At 41.0% G+C, this 23,776-nt stretch overlaps 1 protein-coding gene across 2 annotated transcripts in view; it reads left to right on the top strand.

Annotated features, from left to right (window-relative positions):
- The first annotated feature begins 15,157 nt into the window (after window positions 1-15,157).
- MPPED1 (metallophosphoesterase domain containing 1) overlaps window positions 15,158-23,776 on the top strand; it is a 92,555-nt gene continuing 83,936 nt past the window's right edge. Inside the window, exon 1 of one of the 2 annotated variants that reach the window (XM_048825357.2) lies at window positions 15,158-15,289. The gene's annotated coding sequence lies outside the window, so the exon portion shown is untranslated. The remainder of the gene's footprint in view (window positions 15,290-23,776) is intronic. The other variant, XM_048825348.2, reaches the window with a different exon arrangement.

Here is a 23,776-nt window from a genome sequence, read left to right as displayed (position 1 = left end):
GCCAAGGATGGCAAACAAAGGAAGATGGTGGAGGTTGGGAAACTGCAAGCATTGCAACTGTAGAAGAATATATACACATATTGTTAATTCCTTTTTTCCTTTTGGAAGTACTCTACTTTAAAGTAGCAAAGTCCAGCTACAGTGAATATTAGTAGAGGTTAGTCCAGCGGAGTGAATATTATTAGTCCAGCGGAGTGAATATTAGTAGAGGTTGTTGGAAGGCTAACGGAAAGAAGTGTTTTGAGGAAGGATTTGAAGGCAAATAAGGTATGGCATGGGATCAAGGAGAATATTCTAGGCACAGGCATGATTTAAGAAAAGTTGCAGAGACCAGCAGAGGAGTGACAAGCCATACTGCTCTGGCAGAACACCGGGTGTGAGCTGGGGACTAACTCGGAGAGGATATATAGGAAGGCACAGAGCTGGTATTGCTCTGAAGGTAAGAATGAAGAGTTTAAATCTGATGTGGAATGAGAAGAAGCCAATGCAGAGATTCAAAGGTGAGGTGTGGGTGATTGGAGGAGTAACACCACTGGAATGGTGAGCAAGAAAAATGACATTTGCTGAATCGCTGTGGATAGATTGGAGAGGAAAGATGTAAGAATCCTGAAGGTCAAAGAGGAGTAGGTTGTCATAGTTAAAGCAAGAGGTGAGCTTGGTAAGAACCAGTATTTTAGCAACAGAGATGAAGAAGAAAGGACTTATTGTGGAGACCTTCTAGAGAAATAAACAAAGATCTAGCCGCAGCCTGGATGTGGTGGGGAAAAGAAAAGGCAGTTCGGGCATGACTTTCAAGTTGTGAGCCTGTATGGCTAGTTTGGTATCTGTTTATCTGACAGTCTCTCTGTCTGTGGGTTCATATCCTAATCATGATCAGCAGAGGCATCTATGCCACCTCAGGTTAAATGGGAGGAAGTAGTTCGTAGAGTGTTCTTTATGACAAATGCACCCTTAAGTCAATGAGATTTGTTAATCTTCTTTTAGGCATGACAAACCCCACCTTTGTTCATGGTCACTTGGGGTTGGGGAAGGGTTGATTTGAGGGGTTTAGATGTAGGTAGATGGGCATCTGCTTGAATTTGTGTATTGAATCCAGTAACTTGAATTTCTGTACTTATTGCTGCTATTTAAGGGGTATGAAATTTGGTGCAATAAAATTCGACAGAAATCAATATGCAAACAAAAAGATGAGAGTGGTGGAACTATCAGCTTTGACAACAAAGGGAGACAGAGGCTTTTGGGGAAAAGTTGAAGATACGGAGTTCCATTTTAGCTCAATTTGGTATGAGCTGGTAACTAGACATCCAGGATGGACGTTCAAACAAACAGTTATAGATGCTAGACTGATAGCAGGGGGAAAGGTCAGGGGAATGTGAGGTAGATATGGGAGCCATTGGCAAAGAGGTGGCAATTAAAGCCATGGGAGTGAATGAGGTAATCCAGTAAAAGAGCGTATAGGAAAAACAGGAGGGAGACCAAGGACCCAGAGTGACACCTGGGATGGAGAGGAACCACTGAGTAAGAAGATAAAAGAGCATTCAGGAAGAAGGGACGATAATCAATCAAACCCAATACCAAGAAAGTCCAGGGAGGAGAGGGTCAAAGAGGAGTAAAATGCTGGCTCTTCTGAAGACTGCAGCAAGATCAGGGAGAATTAGGACAGAGAGCGAGCTCCTTGCTCTTGACCAGAAGCAGGACATTAGTAGGTCTCAGCAGAGTGGAAGGGATGGAAGCCATATTGCATAGGATATCTGAACCAGAGCAGTGAAAACTGAGGCAGGAAGAGAAGACTGCATGTTCAAAACACTTGGGACTGCAGAGGGAATGGAAGATAAAAGAGTGAAAAAAGGTGGGACGTGACAAGGTTGATGCAAAACCTAGATTAGAATGGGGAACACGTCAGAATAATAAGGGCTCATTTTTAGGTATAATTTGCAGCAACGTAAGAGCAACATTTGTCTGTAGAGCAATTCTTCAAACAAAAATAAAAGCCAAAACAACATTTTTCAGTTTTACTTCAATGGCACAAATCATATTTCCCCCTTGCCCTCTCCCTTGAAGTAATTATTCATTTGTGAAACTATACAAGGTCAGGTATGAGAAAAGTGTAACGGTTAAAAACTGATGCACTGGGTTTGCTGTTAAAAGACATACAATTTTGAGACTGTTAGGGGCATTCAGTAGGTGTTGTAAGCATTTTCTCTTGTAGTACAATATAAATAACAATAGCTTACCCACCCACATGCAGTACATTTAACATGTGTTGAAGACAAATTGATTAAATAAATTCTCTTGTCATGGAAAATAGTGAGAACAACATGTTGATGACATTGAAACCATAAAAGATTATATTTCGAAATGTTCCAACATCTTTGACACATTAGTTCTGTGATTCCAACATCACTGGCATGAGATTCCTATTTTTCAAGCTTAATAGTATCCTCTTCCATGTTTTTTTTCTTACAACGTAAACAAAAATGTTCCTATTTTGGACTTTTCTGTGTTGTCTATCCCAATTACACAACCTTAGTGTGTGGGGTCCAGTTCTGCCTGTACCTGTGTTTTTCCCCTGCCTACTTTAAGATGACAAAAGCCATTCTTTGTGTGTCCAAAAAATGAATAAATATTTTCATCCCCAGGGTAGTCTTGCAGGCAAGTTACACATAAATACATAACACTAGCCTTGGTCTGAAAATGGGATCTTCCACTTTATGAAGGACAATCACTCACTAATACTGCCTGTCATACTTGGGAGGAGCTTCCCTCATGAACATCCACAAAGCTACCTTATTGTCCTCCTTAAAACTCTCCTTTGCCATAATGCCTACAAAAAACCTGACAACAGCTAGGGAATTGGTATGATGAAACCATTGACTCTCATGCTGATCATTGTTGCCTGGTTTCTTGGTACTCCCCTATCTGTATCTACCTGCTGTCTCATCTTCTACTTACTTTTTAAGCTCATTGGGGCATGTTTTTGTTCTGTATTTGCCCAGCACTTAGAGCAATGGATCCTGATCCATGACTGAGGCTCCTAAGCAGTACCACAATACAACTAATAATAATACTAATGCCCTTGTTTATTTTAACAAGCCACAAAGCGGTCTAGTAAGCTTGTATGTAGAGCTGTGTAAAACCCACTTAATTCAGTGCGAGTGGGTTTTGCAATCTTAAACCAGTGGATTTTTTTGTACCCATCTTAGCTCTGTTGGGTTTGCTTGGCATTTCAGATTCACATAGAACCAAAATTATAGGATCAACCCATATGAACCCCAGATACATGCGACTGGTGAGTTTTGCCACAATTGCTTTTTCAATCCTCAGCTATTCACTTTTCTTCTAGCAGGCCCCAGAACTCCCACCTCTTACCTTTGAAGTATGTTGAGAGGGTTCAGGTAGAGCGACTTCAATCCTTTTCCTGTTCCAACCTGTTCATAAAAGGACAGCTACTCCGTCTTTCTCCCTACCTTACAAACAGAAGTTCAGGGAACACAAAGTGGCTTGGCTTAGGGTTTTATTGTGGGCCTCCCATATAACTACATACCTGTGTGAGGAAAGGACATCCTGTGTAAGTCAAAGGGAGCTACTGAACGCTCAGCACTTTCAAGGTCAGGCAGCTGCCTCAATAGGAATTTAGGGCCCTGATTTTAGGCTCCTATTTTTTTTTTTTTTTAAAGTCTCTGCCTGTGTCAACAGTGTAAACTATAGTTAAGCCTTTAGCCTTCACGTGTGTGGAAACACTATGCAGACAGAATGAAAGCCACAGAAAAAGCTGGAAGAAAAGCAGTACAAAGATTTTAAAGTTCTTGATTAAAACCCTGGCTATCAATGGTAGCTTTGCTATTGAGCTCAATGGGGCCAGGATTTCAGAGTTTGAGTTGGGGCAATGAGCTGAGATAATCACTTGATAGGGATTAAATGCAACCATATGATACATGTAGCTTGGCACAACGACTTCTGCAACTGCCAGAATGCACTGGGATTGAGTGGCCAGTTTCCTCTTCTGGTCTATGAGCTGTGAATGTGAACAGGGACAATATCTGGTGCTTCTAATATACATTATTTTTTTTAAATGTCTAAAAGACATGCCTGCTCATTTATCTAGGTCTTCTTAAAATATATCTTGTGCCCATAACGTATCTGCACTTACTATAGATAGTGGCTGTGAGCTGATATCCTCTACCAGGAATATGAAAGATCTGCACTGTCTGGGAAAATTTGCCCCTGAGTTTTGTAGAGAGCTTATTTATTCCCAGACAGGAATTTTTTTTTTTTTTTTTTTTTTACATATAGGGTAAAATCCTGCTGGTGTGTTGGGAGAGGTTCAAAGGAAGGATTCTCTTCCCTTTCTCTCCCACTGCACCCTGCTCACAGTGCAGGCATCCAACACAGCATTACCCTGATTACTGGAAGGGGGAAGCTGGCTATCTCAGCTGGTGGTGTTCCACAGTTGTAATGGGAGCAGGTGGGGAGGGGGAAAGGAAGAAGCAGTCAGCAGCTGCCTTTAGCAGCAGCCTCTAGGGGATTTAGAGGACCACAAGTTGCTCCTTTTTGGAGCAATAGTAAGAGTGTGACTAAACATGTTACCTGAATCATGCTACCACTATGATGGCTCCTAGTCCTACTCAGCTGCTATCCCTCTCTACTTATCTTATTGTATGTCATGTTTCTCCTTGTGGTAGCTAAGCTCCTCTGCCTGGGTACCTGTGGTTAAAGCACGAGATTCTTAGGTCAGTGATTCTCAGACTGGTTCACAAAGCAACGGCAGGTTTCAGAATAGCAGCCGTGTTAGTCTGTACCCGCAAAAAGAACAGGAGTACTTGTGGCACCTTAGAGACTAACAAATTTATTAGAGCATAAGCTTTCGTGAGCTACAGCCCACTTCATCGGATGCATAGAATGGAACATATAGTAAGAAGAAATATATACACATACAGATAAGTTGGAAGTTGCCATTCAAACTGTGAGAGGCTAATTAGTTAAGATGAACTATTATCAGCAGGAGAAAAAAACTTTTGTAGTGATAATCAAGATAATCAAGATGGCCCATTGAGACAGTTGACAAGAAGCTGTGAGGATACTTAACACGGGGAAATAGATTCAATATGGGTAATGACCCAGCCACTCCCAGTCTCTATTCAAACCCAAGTTAATGGAATTTAGTTTGCATATTAATTCAAGTTCAGCAGTTTCTCTCATTGGAGTCTGTTTTTGAAGCTTTTCTGTTGCAAAATTGCCATCCTTAAGTCTTTTACTGAGTGGCCAGAGAGGTTGAAGTGTTCTCCTACCGGTTTTTGAATGTTCCTATTCCTGATGTCAGATGTGTGTCCATTTATTCTTTTGCATAGAGACTGTCCGGTTTGGCCAATGTACATGGCAGAGGGGCATTGCTGGCACATGATGGCATATATCACATTGGTAGATGTGCAGGTGAACGAGCCCCTGATGGTGTGGCTAATGTGATTAGGTCCTGTGATGGTGTCACTTGAATAAATATGTGGACAGAGTTGGCATCAGGCTTTGTTGCAAGGATAGGTTCCTGGGTTAGTGTTTTTGTTGTGTGGTTGCTGGAAAGTATTTGCTTCAGGTTGGGGGGCTGTCTGTAAGCGAGGACTGGCCTGTCTCCCAAGATCTGTGAGGGATCATTTTTCAGGATAGGTTGTAAATCTGATGATGCGCTGGAGATGTTTTAGTTGGGGGCTGAAGGTGATAGCTAGTGGCGTTGTTATTTTCTTTGTTGGGCCTGTCCTGTATTAGGTGACTTCTGGGTACTCTTCTGGCTCTGTCAATCTGTTTTTCACTTCAGCAGGTGGGTATTGTAGTTTTAAGAATGCTTGATAGAGATCTTGTAGGTGTTTGTCTCTGTCTGAGGGATTGGAGCAAATGCAGCTGTATCATAGAGCTTGGCTGTAGACAATGGATAGTGTGGTGTGTCCTGGATGGAAGCTGGAGGCATGTAGGTAAGTATAGTGGTCAGTAGGTTTCCGGTATAGGGTGGTGTTTATGTGACCATTGCTTATTAGCACAGTAGTGTCCAGGAAATGGACCGCTTGTGTGGATTGGCTGAGGTCGATGGTGGAATGGAAATTGTTGAAATCATGGTGGAATTCCTCAAGGGCTTCTTTTCCATGGGTCCAGATGATGAAGATGTCATCAATGTAATGCAAGTAGAGTAGGGGCGTTAGGGGACAAGAGCTAAGGAAGCGTTGTTCTAAGTCAACAGCAGGTGCCATAGAAAGCTCCTTTTGTCAAACTGATGAAGAACCTATCAGTCCTCAAGCAGCCATTCTTCTGTCTACATGTAGCCTACTCCAGAATTCTTAAAACAAGATTTGTTTTTTTAAAAGTGAATGTGTAAAGCAAGGCTCACATACTATGGTCTGCATACCTTTCTTGGGTTCCCCACAAATACACAGAATCACACAGCACATGCAACATTCCCTTTCCGGAATATTAACAAAACATCATTCAAATCTCCCAGGCTTCTTCCACAAATGCCACACTTTCTTTCTAAGACTCTCTCTTTCCTATGGTCTTTCCCAGCAGAGACTTCTACTCTTGCTCCCTGCATGCACCTACTAGGAGTTCCACCTGGGTAGGACAATGGGGTCCTCCATAGCCTGACCCTAGGCCTCTTCTCCACCCGTGGAGGCTCCTTTTTATAGGAAGTGTCAACTTAGGGCTGCAATCAATCACTTGACTTGAGCCACTGGGAAACTTTGTGACATGTATATTAAATTATATCTTGTGAAAAACAAAAGGCACAAGGATAAGATGTATTTAAGATATTTTTGAAGCCTGATGATGAGGTATCTGTTTATTATTATTTCAAAAAGTCTCCAACTACTCAGTTAGCAACACTTCCCACTTATACAGTGCTTTTTATAGGAGGATCTCAAAAGGCCTTTACAATCACCGATTGATTCACAACACCAGTGAAGTAGGGTATTATAATTATACCCATTTTACAGATGGTGGGGGGAAAGGTAGAGATGTTAAGGTCAAAACTGGGTGGCCATTCTTGGAAATTTTGTCTTTAATGATTTGCCCAAAAAGTCACACAATAAATTAGTAGCAGAGCCATGAACAGAAGAGAGTAGTCTTAACTCAGCCTTTTGCTCTAATCTCAAGACAGACATTCCCTTATCTGTGAGTTTCCTGGTCATGATGGGTTAATATGACTATATTGTGTGCTTCTGTGGTTTAATTGTTATGTTATTAGGGTAAGTAAAATAAAGCTGCAGCTTTTCTTTTGCCATATTAGTGCAGTTTAATTACATTTGGGAAAGGCGAAGAGGAGAGTGGGAGCTTGCCAGCATTAATGCTGTCTGTCATTCACAGTCCATTGATGACAAGGAGTTGAAAGCTTGGCAGTTACTCTCGTAATCAGCAACCTGGCTGATGACGAATGGAAAAGATTATGTGAACTATCCAAAAAGGGGCTAGGGGAAGTTCTCCAAAGAAAAAACAAAAGAACAAAGGGGGAGGAGGGACCCAAATCCAACACTAAGCCCTTTGTATACACTTTACATGAAAGACACTCCACAAAATAGTTGTAGTATTCAGTGAAAAATTCCATTAGAAACTATAGCTAATGTAGGATCCACTTTCCTAAAAATACAAGTACAAATATTTACAGTTGATGGTTGCTAAAAGTAATTTGGAAATATACATTTTTTCTAACTGAAGAATATATCTTATTGATGAAAAATACAACTTGCCAATAATACGGATGGTCTTGCCTCATTTTTATTTTTCATTGCATTAGCAGAGGAATCTATAGAGCCTTTCAAAAATATAGCTCCTGGTTTTCTGAGATGAGAATGAATACTGTTATTTCCTTTCATTAATAATGACACAAAATAGGCAACCATCTGCTGCTCCGGGTACCTCCGCCATTATTTTAAATAATACAAAAAGCCCACAGCAAAGCTCAAGAAAAACTCCAGCAAGACATAACCCCCTACAAAACCCCCTGGAGAGGATTTTGTCCACCAAAAGTCTGTGCCTGATTAATAATCACCCTCATCAAACCCTGTGTTAATGGGGTTTGTCTGGGTAAATGAGGAGGAGAATAGATTCCACTGTGGTTGTGGCTTATCAGGTACAGTGGATGATTTGGGATTTTTCTGCTTCATTTGTCAAAATCTAAGTGTAATAATACTTGGCCATCCCCTTTTACTGCACCTTGTGAAAGTGTCAGCCACCTCTCATGTGCCGCTTCTTGGCCTGGGTTGTCTTTGTGCCACCCTTCCTCAGTTTTTCCTCCACGCAAGCTTCTGAAACACTCCACAAAGGCTTATGTCCAATAACACCACTGTTTCTTGGGATCTCAATTCTTACTTTATGTTTGAGTTTATTTTATGTTATCTTCCACTTCAACTCCAAGCTGGGCACAGTCCCTCCTCCCTGAAAGCCTGCCTTCCTTCTTACCAAGCACTTGTTAGACTGGAGTTCAACCTTCTCCACAAGTCTCTGCTGCTATCTTCCCCTAGCTGACCCAAGGCCCTAGAAAGAGCTTCCTTACTCTCTTAAGTATCTGCAGGAACTATCACTGCACATTTGTAGTGCCTTGTCCTTCCAAGGCTTTTCGTTATCTATGATAGGCCTGACTGGGTCCCCTGACCTTCATTCTCCCTACCTGGAGCAGCGAGTTAAGCTTTTCATAGGTGGACTGAAGCCCATCTCCTGGTAAGAGGACAGCCATCCTGTGACACACCTCCATGATAAAAATCGTGCTTGCTTGTGGGAGGTGCTGTCATGTAGTTACTACGGATACCGAGCATTCCAGACAACTTTATATAATTGTTCTGTGGGATCCTAGATGCATGCCATTCAATTTGTAGCACAGATTATTTTTTCTTGTGCTTGGTTAGGCAGGAGGCCTTACAATACTCACAATTACTGTACCACTGTTACTTAGAAATAAGTGCCTGATTATGTATAATTGTTTTATGTAGATCATATGCTACTCAGGTACCATGTCACCTGTTGTGTCTTGTACAATGCCAGAGACAGAATTGGAGCAGAAATAACACACGGGTTTTCAATTGTAACGATTAGCAGCTGAGGTCAATTTGATGTTTATGAGTGGATAATGTTGGTTGTGCCAGACTTTGTAAAGGGAAATTCTATATCATACAATGGAAGGGATATAATACTACTATCTACAGTTCATGGATACCTATTTAGAATCCAGTCTATCTGGATCTTCATACTACATGGAGTATAAGTACTAGGACAGATGGAACAGAAGTCCCATTAGTTGAAAAAGGCAGTCCAAGTTTTCAGTGGAGCAGTGGATCTGCTTGGAGTTTTCATTGCAAGACAGGTAAAATACTAAGCAAAGAAAGTCTGTATTGCATACCTGTCAGTCTCCATATCTCGCAACATGGGCACAAAACTGCTCAAAGGGACAACTGTTTCCTCATTCTGCCTCTCCACTGCTCCCCAAATGTGACTCTACAGATCTCAAAAGTCATGATTTTTTCATTCTCCATGTAGTGCTTTCCAAACATCCTCTTATGGAAAATCCCTATAGAATGTAATGGGGATGAAGTGAATAGGGTTCTATAGAATTTATTTTCAAAAAACAACATAAAATATATTCAGAATTACAATTTCTAAATATTTCTTAGCTGTCCAATAGAATTCTATAGCAATTTGTGATTCTCTATTAAAATCTAAAGGCCAATACAAAAACAAAGAAAAGGTATTTAATCAAATATAAAATGATGTTAGGATTGTTCCCTATGGTCCCATCATTTCCTGCAAACATCGCCTCATCTTAATCTCTCTCCATTTGCCTTCCTGTGCAATATGGGTAGGCCTTCATTATTACATTAGTCGTAGTTTGGACAGGAGTTATACCAGGAGACCTCAGACATCACACCTTGCACAACAGGGAACGCTCATGTTTGTTGTCTGTTTCAGTTGTGTCTCCCTTTCTCCACACTGTGTCCTCAAGAAGCTAAGTCCTCTTTCTGCTGGCTCTTCTCCAGAATATGCCACTCCAGCCATCTGATTAGATTTGATCCCTACACTGGCTAATCACCATGGCATTAGACAGTGCGAAGAGGGAGGGGTGGCACATAAGCCACCACCAGTGAGCTCAGACAGAGAGACGACTACAGCGTCTTCAGTTCAGTAGTCTTTAAATTGCAAGAGAATCCAGCAGCACGACTGGACAAAGACAGAAAAATTGCTCTGACACCGGATGTTCCACTCAGTGTGGGGACAACTGAAAGGCAGCCAGAACATTTTGATCTACAGTTAAAAATTAGTGTTAGAAAATGAAGACTTGTTAACTCCCATCATCTCTTATTTTATGACAGACCCAAATCAAAATACTTTCAAGCTTGACTATGGTTTTGTTGACACGAAAGAATGATCCCAAACACTCTTAAACAAAGGATGCAACTATAAGAATGCTGCTTTTGGTGGGACACAACTGAGAGTACCAATTCAGGACAAATTGCGTAGAGCAGGGCAGTCACAGCCCCAGGCTGGTGGTTCTCCACCTCTAAGGCACACCAAACCAGCCAAACAGAGAGGACTTCGGTCTCACCCCACTGGCTAACCATAAGTCATACAAGCAATTCCCTTAGACACGCCAGTTTTCCAGTATCAACACCAGTGCCACTCATTATGGGGACGAATGGTTATGAAAACCAACACCCCAGTAAAAGAAAAAAGGTTCTCTCAATCCCAAAGGACCAACCCCCAGACCCACATCAATATACAAGTGAGATCTTACCCACAAATCACTCTGTTGCCAATCCTTTAGAATCTAAATTCTAAAGGTTTATTTAGAGAAAGAAAGAAATATAAATGAGAGTTAAAATTGGTTAAATGGAATCAATTACATACAGTAATGGCAAAGTTCTTGGTTCAGGCTTGTAGCAGTTATACAATAAACTGCAGGTTCATATCAAGTCTCTGGAGTACATCCACAGCTGGGATGGGTCATTCAGTCCTTTGCTTAGAGCTTCAGTTTGCAGCAAGTTTCCTCCAGAAGTAAGAAACAGGATTGAAGACAAAATGGAGGGGTTTCCAGGGTATTTTATATTCTTTGCCCTGTGGAAGGACACCCCTTTGTTTTTACTGTGGAAAATCCCAGCAGCAAGATGGAGTTTGGAGTCACATGGTCAAGTCACATGTCCATGCATGACTCAGTTTGCAGGCAGCAGCCATTGCTCACATAGTATCTTGAACATTCCCAGGAGGACTTCTTATGTGGATTGGAGTCTCCCAAGGTCCATTGTCAGTTAAGTGTTTCTTGATTGAGCACTCAATTTGAAAATTCCTTTCTCAAGAAGCTGACCAAATGCTTCACTAATGCTATTCACAAACACACTGAGATACAAGTACATAGCCAATATTCATAACTTCAACTACAAAAATGATACACACGTACAGATAGCATAATTATAACCATCAAATCATAACCTCTTCATAGGCACCTCACACAACAACCTTTGTACAATATTCGCTGCAAATATATGACAGTGGTTGCAACAATGATCTATATGGTCACAGATCATGTCAATAACATCACAGCAACAAATATAGCTTTTTGTTTGGTTTTGATCCATTAAGTGTCAATATCTGGCAGATACCAAATCTGAAACTGGATATGACAGCAACTTTACAGGGAGGGAGCTGGTTGGCAGAAGGGGATTATGTGGCTGAGGAAGCAAAAGAGATGTGCAGTCGGTGAAGGATTTAGGGATGTGGAAGTGGGTGGAGGGAGGGAGGGTAGCAGAAAAGTGGTGGGTTGCAGATCCCGGAAGCACCACTGGCTACCCACATTTGACTACAGACTGTCATTCATCACTGTACTAATACTCCTGTATCCCATTCTGCAATGGCACTTTGGTGACAGAAGCCTGCACTCTTTGTTTACTTCATAAATATCCTTACTGATTATATTTTCAATATATAATTGAATATAATATTGAATTTAGTTCAATAATGAACTAAATAAAACTATACATAAAATATTGTCAATTAACAAAATAGACAACCCAGCCAGAAAAAACAACTTTACAAAAATAAAGTGATGCACTGCTCCACCACTTCTCTCTCCATCCCTGCTGATCTTATTAACTTCTTGTTTTGCACAACCGTTTTCCTTTAGATAAGTACATCTTTCTGTATCACATTAAATTCTTCAGTTTTTGTCTTTTGCTGCATAAATAACATGTCCATATGTTGCAATTTCTGCTGTCAATAATAATTATTTAAAAATAGGATATAAAAGCTTCTCCACCTTCAAGGATCAATCTCTTTGCATAACCAAGGGCAATTGCAGCTCATTTTTTAAAAAGCTTTGTAGCCTCATGAATTAAATTAAAATCATATAGCAAATGTATACGTAAATGACTTATTGGGTAACAGATGATTCTAGAATATTTCTAGAGCTTTTGACCATAATTTTCTATTAGGATATTAATAATAGATAATGATACTTAGAACTTGTATAGAACTTTTTCTAAATATCTTAGTGTCTTTCAAAAAGGTACACATTCCTCATATTTTACAGATGTGGAAATGGAGCAACCAAATACCCAAAGATTTTCAAAAATCGATGTCTAAAGTAAGTCTCTGAAGTTCATATTTAGCGATCTAAACAGGTGGCCTGTCAAGAACTGAGCACCCAGCAGTTCTCAGGACGCGCTCAGCACTCTTGAAAATCTGCCCACTTCTTTACTTAGGAAAGAACTATTTTAAAAATTTTAGCCCCAATATTTACTAATTATTCCCACATAGCTACCACACATCATTGTCCAGTAGGCCACATTTGAACCAGTGCACAGGTGTTCAATGTATCCTTGGAGGGGTTTGAATTATTTCAGCTTAGAATTACAGTAGAATTTAAGAGTTACGAACACCTCAGGAATGGAGGTTGTTCATAACTATGAAATATGTTATAGTTGTTCTTTCAAAAACTTAAAACTGAACATTGACTTAATACAACTTTGAAACTTTACTATGCAGAAGAAAAATGCTGCTTTTAACCATCTTAGTTTAAATGAAACAAGCACGGACAGTTTCCTTACCTTGTCAATTTTTTTACCTTTCCCTTTATTTTTTTAATAGTTTACATTTAACACAGTACTGTACTGTATTTGAGGGGTTTTTTTTGTTTTGTTTGCGTGTTTGTTTTTTTCTCTGCTGCTGCCTGATTGCATACTTCTGGTTCCAAATGAGGTGTGTGATTGACTGGTCAATTCATAACTCCGAGGTTTTATTGTACTAGAACAGTAGCTCTCAAACTGTTGTACTAGTGACCCCTTTCACATAGCAAGCATCTGTGTGCTACCCTCTCCCTTTTAAATTAAAAACACTTCTTTACATATTTAACACCAGTATAAATGCTGGAGGCAAAGTGGGGATTGAGGTGGAGGCTGACAGCTCACGACCCCCATGTAATAACCTCGTGACCCCCTGAAGGATCCCAACCCCATTTGAGAACCCCTGTACTAGAAGATTGTATATCACAGCCCTTCATAAGTTTATAATAATTAGTCTCTCCTCTATGTATTCATTTAACTTTCATGCTCTCTAGCTATAATATCATATGATAGGATCATTAATATATCATAGTGTGTTCCTGGCCTGATTTTGAAACTAGCAGGAGCTGTGCATGTTCAGTACCTTTGAAAGCCACGACACTAGCAGTCTGGGGCAGAGACCTTGTCTCATCTTGTTCAGTGGTACATTAATACATATTTTACATTTTGTATAGCGTCTTTCCCCCCCAAGAACTGCTAAGTGCCTCTCGGGAACATAGTCACCCCTAAGGTGGCAAGATAGCAACTATTCTACTTGGCTCATCCCAGCAAAGGAGGGAAATTTTGGCCAAAGATACCAGGGGAAATCCCAGTGTTCATATGCCTCTTACTTTTTTAAAATGTCATGAAAGGAGCACTGGATATTTTTGCACTTGCTGGAGCTGATAGCAGGTCCTTTTTAGTCTTGAATAAGTGTCAGATCATCATCCTAAATCTGCACAAAGGGCATGTGTGTGGGGAGGTGGGGGAGCTCTATTCATTCCCTCCGAAGGGACTGGCCACTGTCCGAAGAGGATTCTGGGCGAGATGGACCATTGGTCTCACCCAGTATGGACGTTCTTATGGGATCGGGTGGGAATTCTGGCCCTAGTCAATGCCCAGGGACCACCCAGCGCAGGGCTGCAGGGAGAAGCAGGGCTCAGACAGTCCCAGCCTGGGACAGGACTGCTGAGAAAGTCCCCAACAACATAGAGGGCGTCAGGGGATTCCCACTCCCTAAGGCCCCCAAACCCAGCCAGAGAGAGGGGCACTGGGACACAGAGGGTTCCCCTTCCCACCCCTAAACCAGTGGCACCACGGAGCTGGGAGTGGGAGCTCCCCAGCTCCTGTGATCACCAAAAGCAGCCCAAGGGTGGGGGCCCCTCATGCAGGAGGAGGCCGGGGGCGGGGGGCCTGAGAGCCCCAAACCATCCCATCACCACACCAGGTGGGAAGGGAGGGGGCTCTGACTCTCCCTCCATCCGGAGCACAGGGGCCGAGCAGTGGCCACCCCCCAGTCTCCCGCGCTGCAGCGGGGAGAGGCGGGCTGGCGCGGGGGGCAGCCGGGGAGGCGGCGCGGGAAGGGAGGGGGGAATCCCCGGCCCCCCCAAAGGAAGAGGGGGAGGGGAGGCTGGGCTGCCGGAGGAGGAGACGGTGGCTTATAAAATAATAATACTAAATGCTGCCTCTTCACAGCAGCCCTGGGGGGGAGGGTAAGTCTCGGGGGGGAGGGCCTCCCCCCTCCAGGGACGGGGGCGGATCCTTGCAGCCCCCTCTACGCGTGCGGCGCTGGGGGGGGGGGGGGGGGCTTCGCCGCAGCGCTATTCCCCCCGGTGCAAGGCGGCTGGCCGGGGGCAGCCAGGCGCCAAGGCTCCGGCTCCCTCCCGGGGTGGGGAGCCGGGCTGGGGTGGGGGGCTCGGTGCGCCGCCGCGCGAGCGTCTGGAAACTCCCCCCCAAGCGCGTCAGGGGCTGGCTTCTCCCAACCAGGCTGCCCCGTGGGCTGCTCCGGGCTCCCTTCAAACAAACGAACAATTGCCCCAGAGCTAGCGCGGGAGGAGGCAGCCGGCCGGGGGGGCGGGAAGGGCTGCTCGGCGCTTCCCGGCCCGGGAGAGGAAGAGGAGGAGGACGAAGAGGAGGGAAAGCAGCTGCAATCCTCTCGGCTCCCCTTCCCCTGCCTCAGCGCGGCTCTGCTGATGCTTGGCTGCTGCTGGGCTGGTGGAAAGGGCTGGCTGAAGGTAAGGACTGGCACTCTGCGCGCTGAGAAGGGCTCGCTCGCTCTCTGGGTTGCCCTGGATCCAGAGGGGTTGCGAGGAGCCCTTCCCACCTGTGCTCCAGTCTCCTAATGTCACCTTGGAAGTTACTTTTTGTTTGCAGAGTTCCCATGGAGGCTCCTCAGGGCAGCCTGGGCATTGCACCACCTCTCCTCTGGAGACAGAGACATTGGGGTGGGGCTGGACTTCGCTGGGAAGTGGCGCTTTCGGGGGGCCTTTCAGGGTCATTTTCTTCACCCCATTTTCAAATACCACCAGCCGCCCGCTGCAGAACTCCCCAGATTTCATGGCACTGCTCACTTTGTTTGTGCCCTCACCTTTGAGTGGCAAAACGAAGGGGTGGGGGAGGTTGAATTGTTTCTTTTGTGGTGGGAGAGGCTTTAGTGACCTTCCAAAGTTTTGTTCCAGCAGGAAACCGTTCTATAAGTTTTTCAGAAATTAGGCTGTTTCTGGCATCATCTATTATGTTAGATGGTTGTGGTTTGGTTTACAATCTTACACGCTATATTCTTTTATGGGAGGGGGGGGAGACAGAAAAAATGGACATTTGGATGTTGTTTAGCTACTTGTGGCTTCATTAATAACTGTATTTTATATGTTGCAATTGTACATAACTTTATTGACTGAATATAGCATAGTCACTATAGGACACGGTGTATGTGTACATTATATATAAAATTAAATCAGGAAAATAAAAAATTGGTTTAAATAAATTATACTGTCTTCTAAGATTTAAAACATTCCATCACTGCTTGGCAAGAAGATCAATAGTTGAGGATGCACTTGCTATACACAATCCTGTCTTCGCTACGCCATAGTTAAAAAGGGTCTACTAATGATTATACCATTAATATTCTTTTCCAACTTCAGTAAAAGTTAGATAAATGTAACAAGTGATTAATTTATAATATGGTCTAAAACAGTTTTTGGTATTGTGGATAAATCAATAACTAATCAAGATTATTAAACTATGAAAGGGGCTACTGCTGACATGTACTAACAGTATTTCCAAAGGATTTTATTATGTATTTTAAATACAAGTTTGCATCCTAAATTTATGTACCCAAAATAGGCTTTTGACTCCTATGAGAAGAATATATCTTTTGAGAAAAGTATTTAAGGGGCCATTATATCCTGCAGTGGAGTACTAGCTTGTAATAAGATCCATGAATAATAAACTGTGTTTCATGGTGCCAGACACACTGGCAGTGTGTTGCATGCATAATACTTTTTGAATTGTTATTTTACCTATGGATTTTCTTGGCATTCTTATATGTAGATCAAGTAAATGCATTAATTGATGGACACACATTAGTTATGGTGTAATTCAGCCATGGATTTATTGGGTATTATCTGGCTTTGCTGTTGTGATTTATTTAATTTGTCTCAGAGGGCAAAAAATCTTGACTGAGCACCCTTGTAATTTTTATCTTTCTGTGAGTGTACACTATATATACATACACCATTCCCTCGTTAGGTTTTATTAGAAGTAGAATAACCATTTTAAAAAATGCCTACATGAGTTCACACATAGAAAAATGCCCATTTTCAAGATATACAAATGTGCTTGATAGATTAGAGCAAATCTATAATACATGTTTTAGAACCTTCCATTAAGATGCGATTTTAAAAATATTTGAAATGGTGTTATAAACATATGAAAATGCAAATACGTGTATAAAGTTGACACTCTAGTCTTATTTACACAGGTTGTGCTTTTTTATTTAACTCTGCATGTTCAGTGTGGGAGCTATTGGTATCAGTGTAAAAAGGGCTAGAGGTCTGAAAGCACACAACCTTTCTGGACGGTTCAGCCTCTTGAGAGAAATAGTTCCCCTAACAGTGTGGTTTTGTAGGAATATCTGTTGTGATATGCTGAGGAGTTTCTCTCAAAAGTCACAAAATAATTGTCTGCTCCTACTCCTGTGGAAATCATTGGGAACAGAATTGGGCTCTGTGTTCCAAATTGGACTCACCCGAGTAGTTCCACTGGTTTTGGCCCTCGTATTTCAGTAGAAGATACGGAGTTATGTGAAGAAGTCACTATGGGCACAGTTCTGTAACACTGAAGTCAATAGGAATTTAGCCGTTGAATTATACGGGAAAAAGATTAAACCCTGTGATACCAGATTACTATTTAATCCATTTATCAAAACAGTTCCTGTTTTCAGACAGGTGAATCAATAATAAATAGTAAACAAAGAAAAACTGTACTCCATTTATCAAAACAGGTCCTGTTTCCAGACAAACAAAACAATAACAATTAGTGAACAAAGAAAAATAGTGTATAGTGAGAATTTTAATACTGAGAACATTAATAGCAATGTTCATCCAAATTATTAGCAATAATAATAAAAAAGAAATCATAAAGGTCATTTTTCAGACCTTGCTTTGACAGAAGCTAAGGATGAAGGGCTGGATTCAGAGGCGATACGTAAGGTAGCGTAAATGAGACTCCCTTACACATATTGTACTGACACTGGTGTCAGAACTGGAAGAGACAGAACGTGATTATGTTAAAGTAGGGTGAGGGCTACTTGCGTGTTCTGGACCTTATACTGTTAGACTCTGAATGGAGTGCACACATGAATAGAGTTGGGTGTAAGTACAATAGAATAGAGTTGGGTGTAAGTTGGGTGTACTGACTGAGTACAAGGTGATCTTGCACCACTCTATACATTATCTCTGAATATGATATGGAGTTTTTATGTTAACCCTCAATATTCTGGATTATGTCTATCAGAAATGTTAAGCATGTTAAGCATGCATCCGATGAAGTGAGCTGTAGCTCACAAAAGCTTATGCTCAAATAAATTTTTTAGTCTCTAAGGTGCCACAAGGACTCCTTTTCCTTTGTGGATACAGGCTAACATGGCTGCTACTCTGAAACCAAGCATTTTTTTGTGCATACAGGAGCGGGAGTTCTCAAAGTTCATTTTCTCCTCTTTATTCCCTGTCAAAAGCCCATGCTTTGGATCTAATGTTCTTCTAGGTAAAATAGTTGTGAATTTACTGCTTGTGAAAGGTGATAAGAGTGGAAATGGAGTCCTGCAACTGTTTCTGTGTAGAACAGATACTGTATGGACAGTAGCAGAACTGTTCTGCTAATGAATATCCAACTGGTGCTGCACGGACCACTTTAGAGGGGTAAAGGAGTTTATTCTTTATGTCTATTCACTCCTTGACCTCCTTGTTGAAATTGTCAACAAATGTGCCAGATGTGATGTGTTATCAGAAGTTATGTTCGTACTACCAACTAACCCTCACTATGTAACTTCCAGTAACAGCTAATCTGGAATGGATTCATTACACTGAATACATGTAAAATGCTTAATTTCCCCATTCAGTCACTGAATTCAGTGACTTCACTGGGAGCAGGATTGGGCCCTTAATGTTCTTTCAACATACGCTATTGTATTTAATTACATAGGTACTTATTAGAATCAATATGGTAAGGATGGGTCAGGATATCCATTAAAATGCCTATTTTTAGGAGTATTGGTCTGTATATTTCAACTGTAAATATTTGCTCTGATTGAAGCTTGTCTTGTATTTTTTTAGCTTATGAATTATTATTAATAACAAGGTTACTGTTAATGGCAAATATATTTTTAAAAGCTACTTTTTCTGCAGAATCTTTTCTTCCTGACCTCCTACCCCAATTCTTCTCTATAGGCCTAGTCCAACTCCTCTTAAGGCCAATGAAAGTCTTACTATTCAGCCAGAGACTGAATCTAGCAGAGCAGCTGCAGAAGCAGTGGTCAACGGACACAGATATTTTCTACAGTTTTGACAGGATTTTCTCTGGCCTGTGCTGATTGGCTGTTTGCTCCAACCTCCTCCAGTTTCTTCACCTCAGTGTTACTCCATGCTTGCCTATCTTACCTTCCATCCCTTCCTTCTTCTCACCTGCTCTGTCCCTGTAACCTCTCTCCCTTCCCATGCCTTCTCTGTAACAGCTAATCCCTTCCTATCCACTCCCCTTTCCCCCGACCCATGTAAAAGAACTAATGTGGCATTGCTGACTAAGCTTTTTGGGGAAGGGACTGTTTATTGCTCTATGTTTGTACAGTGCCTAGCACAATGTGGCCCTGATCTGAGTTGGTTCCTAGGTAGTGCTATAATAAACATAATTATTATTAATAATTAATAATACCAGTGACTTCAGTGGATGCCCAAACACACAAGTTCTACTTACTGGTTCTACAGTCATAAACTAATAAATTCTTTTCTCAGAATTATATATAGCGCCTGGTCTTGAGAGTCCTTTCTTACATAAGTAGCCCCATTAACGTCAGTGGGACTTGTCATTCCTCACTTGAGGAAGAAGTTGCGGGTTTGGATTGCTACTCAGCCATGCTGGTACACATAAGGAATATACAAAACAGCCACCTAAATTTCAGCTTCATTTTGTTACACTTGTGTATTTGTATTTGTATCAATGCAGCTCAGCTTCCTTAGATGCATTCACTGCGGGTTTCCTCCATGCATAGCTCTCTCCTCTCTGACATGGAAGGCAAGAGGGCTCAGCTGCATCTGCATCCTCCCCTCTCCTGTGGGCCTTATGGAGGGCACCATGTGAATCTGGAGTTTGTTCAGAGGGAAAGGGGTAGGACTGGGAGGAGCCCAGAAGCTGATACACATTTTGTCCAGCCCAAGGAGGCTTTCTGGAGAAGATAATATGGTCTGAGCCCGTAATATATTTTCCCTGGTAGAAGTCCTGTAGTGCAGCTCCTGTGTAAACACAGGGTCTTTGTACGGATGGCTGTGGCTTCCAGCAGATCCCTGGGGATCTGGCACGTTTGGGGCTGATCCCATGGCTTTTTCTATAGGAAAATCCTGATACCTCATTCCTTTCACCCCTAATAGAGATGATATGAGGGGATTTCTGTGGAGATTTTCTCCTTCCAAAGGTTTTACCGCTGGAGGGGATGACCTGGCTCAGTGGTTGATAGGGCAGTGCGCTTTATCTTCAGTACAGGTCTTATTTACCTATCAGTACAGAGAAATGCTATGTTTTAAAAAAGCATTGTTTCATTTTAGATCATTTTAAAAAAAATACTGCCAGCACCTTAGGTTATTAACCTGAGAATTTTAAAATTCTACTTTACTTTTCCCCGTTTAAACTCTGTTCTTACTTTTTTGCATTTCACTCACTTTGAGCAGTAGAAATAGACTGGTCAGTTTTACTTTCTAATTCTCTTGCACGAACACAATGCTGCAGTGTTTGGGTTGTCAACACTGAATTTGAATGCTTAAATACAAACAAATTTAAATGAACACTTAAAAATTATAGCATTTCTATTAATAGCAGGCTTTGTAACATTCCTGCCTTAATTTTGGTGTGAGGGAGATAGGTGAAACTACCAGATAAAGTCTCTTCAATGGCTTATGGGTGCCATATTCTACCCTCAGATATGTGCGCACAACTTAGTGGAACAAGTTTTGCTTGCTTTACTTTGTAAGTAGTCCCACTGAAGTCAGTTATGTTACTTGTGTGAATAAGGCAAACAGGGTTTGGCCCATTGGGAATTGTATATATGTATGTTCAGAGGCCAGGATTTGACCAACTGTGCATCATATAACTCACATGATGCAGTGTCTGGATGAAGACTATCAAAGAATGCCTGAGAACAGAGCTTTTCAACTGTGAGTTTAAACCAGACATCCCAAGTACTAGTTTGTTGCATGTATGTTTTAATACTTACTTGTAAATTTCTCAAATATAAAATATTTTGTTTTTTAAACATACCTTAATTGCTGGATAAAATGACAGACCAAATTTCAGAGTGAATGTAGAATTAAATAATCACAGTACTAAATTGCTGATGCTTTCATGGCTTTTATACATTTACAGTTATTTTTTCTTTAAACTGAGTATTGACTTGGTTTATCATTTTTCTTTAATTCATATCCTTAACTTCCAGTAATAACATCATGAAGTTTGATGAATATTAGGAGAGGAAAAAGAGATTCTTAAAAGTAATGGAAGAGCTTTGCAGCTTTTATGTATGTATATAAAATTTTCTTGACTAGACTTAACTTACATAGATTAGCTACCACTAATTTATTTTGGGATTAATATAAACAACCTTAAACCAAAACTGTTTATTTTTCTGAAAGAGGACTTGGTTTATCCCATAAGAAAATGTGGCCACTTTAATACCTTACCCAAGTATGATATGCTGGATAAATTTAGTCAAGATCTAATGTAGGATTATAATAATTTATTTAGTCTCAATAAACGTCTTCTCTTTGCTCAGTACATTTGTGTATGCAAACACTGTAATATTCTTATCTCCAAGATGTGCTGGGTGCTCATGATATATTGTAAAATAGAGCCTCTTCAGGGTCTGAAGTGGAAACAGAAGTATTATTGTGCTGCATTTGTATTTTAGAATGAAAAGTATAAGTGAGCAAGTACTTGTGTACCCCAGGACATGATCCAGTAAGTTGTACTGTTAATAATTTAAAAATGAAACAAATTTTTGTAAAATGAAGAACAAGCAACTACAATTTTGTGGGCATTGGAATAAGAGAATTAGAAAGCGCGATCATGTAGTCATAATTCAAAATGATATATACTGAAAGGCTTCTGAGCGGTAAACGTATTAAATCAGTACAGCTATTAGATTACTTAGGTGAAGTATTTTAATATTCAGTGTATTCTGACTGCATTCATCTTCCTTCCTTGTCTGCCTGTCTGTCCACAGGACTGTCCAGAATTGTGGCATACAATAAGTAAAACATTTCTATTGATGAAATTCAGTAGAAATAGGCAAGGAGGCATAGTTTAAAAAGGAGACAGACTTTAATGTATCTTATTTCCTCCTTTTATATCTATTTACAATATGCATACAATCTTTTTTGTGACAGTTTCACCCAACAATTGCTTCGGTGCTCTTTAAAACTAAAATAATGACAATAACTTACTTGTATGTGTGATCAGTGGAGGAAAACTAATTTGAAGAAAATTAATTTCAGTAAAGGATTTTTTTTACCCAGTATATGACAGGTAGTTATAAGCAGCAAGACATAATGTTGGGGGTTTTTTTTGTTTTGTAAGTAAGGGGAAAAGAATTTGAATTTTTAAAAAACGGCTGAGGTAGTTTCAGTTAAAGTGAAATAAGAGGTCTCATTGAGTCACCAAAGCACATTTTTCCACATTATAAATCAGACATTACTCAAAGCAGTTCAGATCTGTGGAAACAAATTATAGGCTTGATGAAATGGTAAATCCTGTTAGATCATGAGGATGACATCACGCCAATAAACGATCAAAATCCACCATTGAGAAGTGACGTTTAAAGAGGGATGCTAGAGATCTATTTCAGTTAGACATGCTCCTGAATCAAAGGACTTTGAGTCTAAGGCCTGGCCTACACTTAAAATTTAGGTTGACATAGCTGTGATGCTCAGGGGAGTAAAAAATCCACATCCTGAGCAATGTAGCTATGCCAACCTAACCACCAGTGTAGATAGAGTTAGGTCAATGGAAGAATGCTTTTGTTGACCTAGCTACCGTAGGTTGGGGAGATGGTGTACCTGCACCCCTTCTGTTGGTGTACACTGCATCTATACCACAGGATTAAGCCAGCATAGCTACAGTTATATCCTAAGGGATCAGAGCATAGAAGTATATGCTCTGATTGACAGTTGAGGATTGTGAAACCTGTGATGAGAGCAATTTCTAAATTTTTACACTATACAACTTTTGTGCCATCTCATGACTTCTCAGTGGCATTCCCAGTGGAGAGATATCCTTGTTACAAAAAATCACCATAATTAGCACCCTTCTTAGCAGTTACACCAAAGAGGCCATAGAATGAATGGGAATGGTGTCTGAACTATCCTTCTTACCCTCAAGAAGGGGTCTCTCCAGGCAGGCTTGAGACACAAAGGGGGTTCAGGGAAGCTTGCAGAGGACTTCAGTGTGCAAGGCTGTCACCCTGGCACCTTTCAGCAGCACTAAGCTGAGATCTTAAAAAGTTAATGGTGCCATTTAATGTAGTGCTTCTGTACCTAAAATGGGGTTAGGTTTCTAAATAGAACTTTTAGATCACTAATTCATAACATAGAAATCTTTGGGGAGCTTGCAGGGGGAGGAAAACACCTTAAATGACACTACAGATTATAACTTAAATATCCCCAAGGAATCTATTCTCCTTTCAGCATTCTTTCTTAACTGTCATTGACACTAATGGCAGGTACATAACACATTCACATTGGGAAAAGTAGACTTTTAAGTGCATATTTCAGTGCTACACATTATAGTCTTAGTTCAGAAAATGTACATTTTAAAAAGTTCCCTAAATATGCATTTATACAACAAACTACTGGCTCACAGGGAGTACTTGAGGCCTAATGGTTCCAGAAGTACATTTGTACAGTACATGATCAGCCTCAACAGCTACCAGCCTCTAATGGCCATCAAGCTACCTTTGTTTTAAA

The sequence above is a fragment of the Caretta caretta genome, chromosome 1, assembly GCF_965140235.1.
Source record: "Caretta caretta isolate rCarCar2 chromosome 1, rCarCar1.hap1, whole genome shotgun sequence".
NCBI lineage: Eukaryota > Metazoa > Chordata > Testudines > Cheloniidae > Caretta > Caretta caretta.
This window is presented reverse-complemented; position numbering and strand designations above follow the sequence as displayed.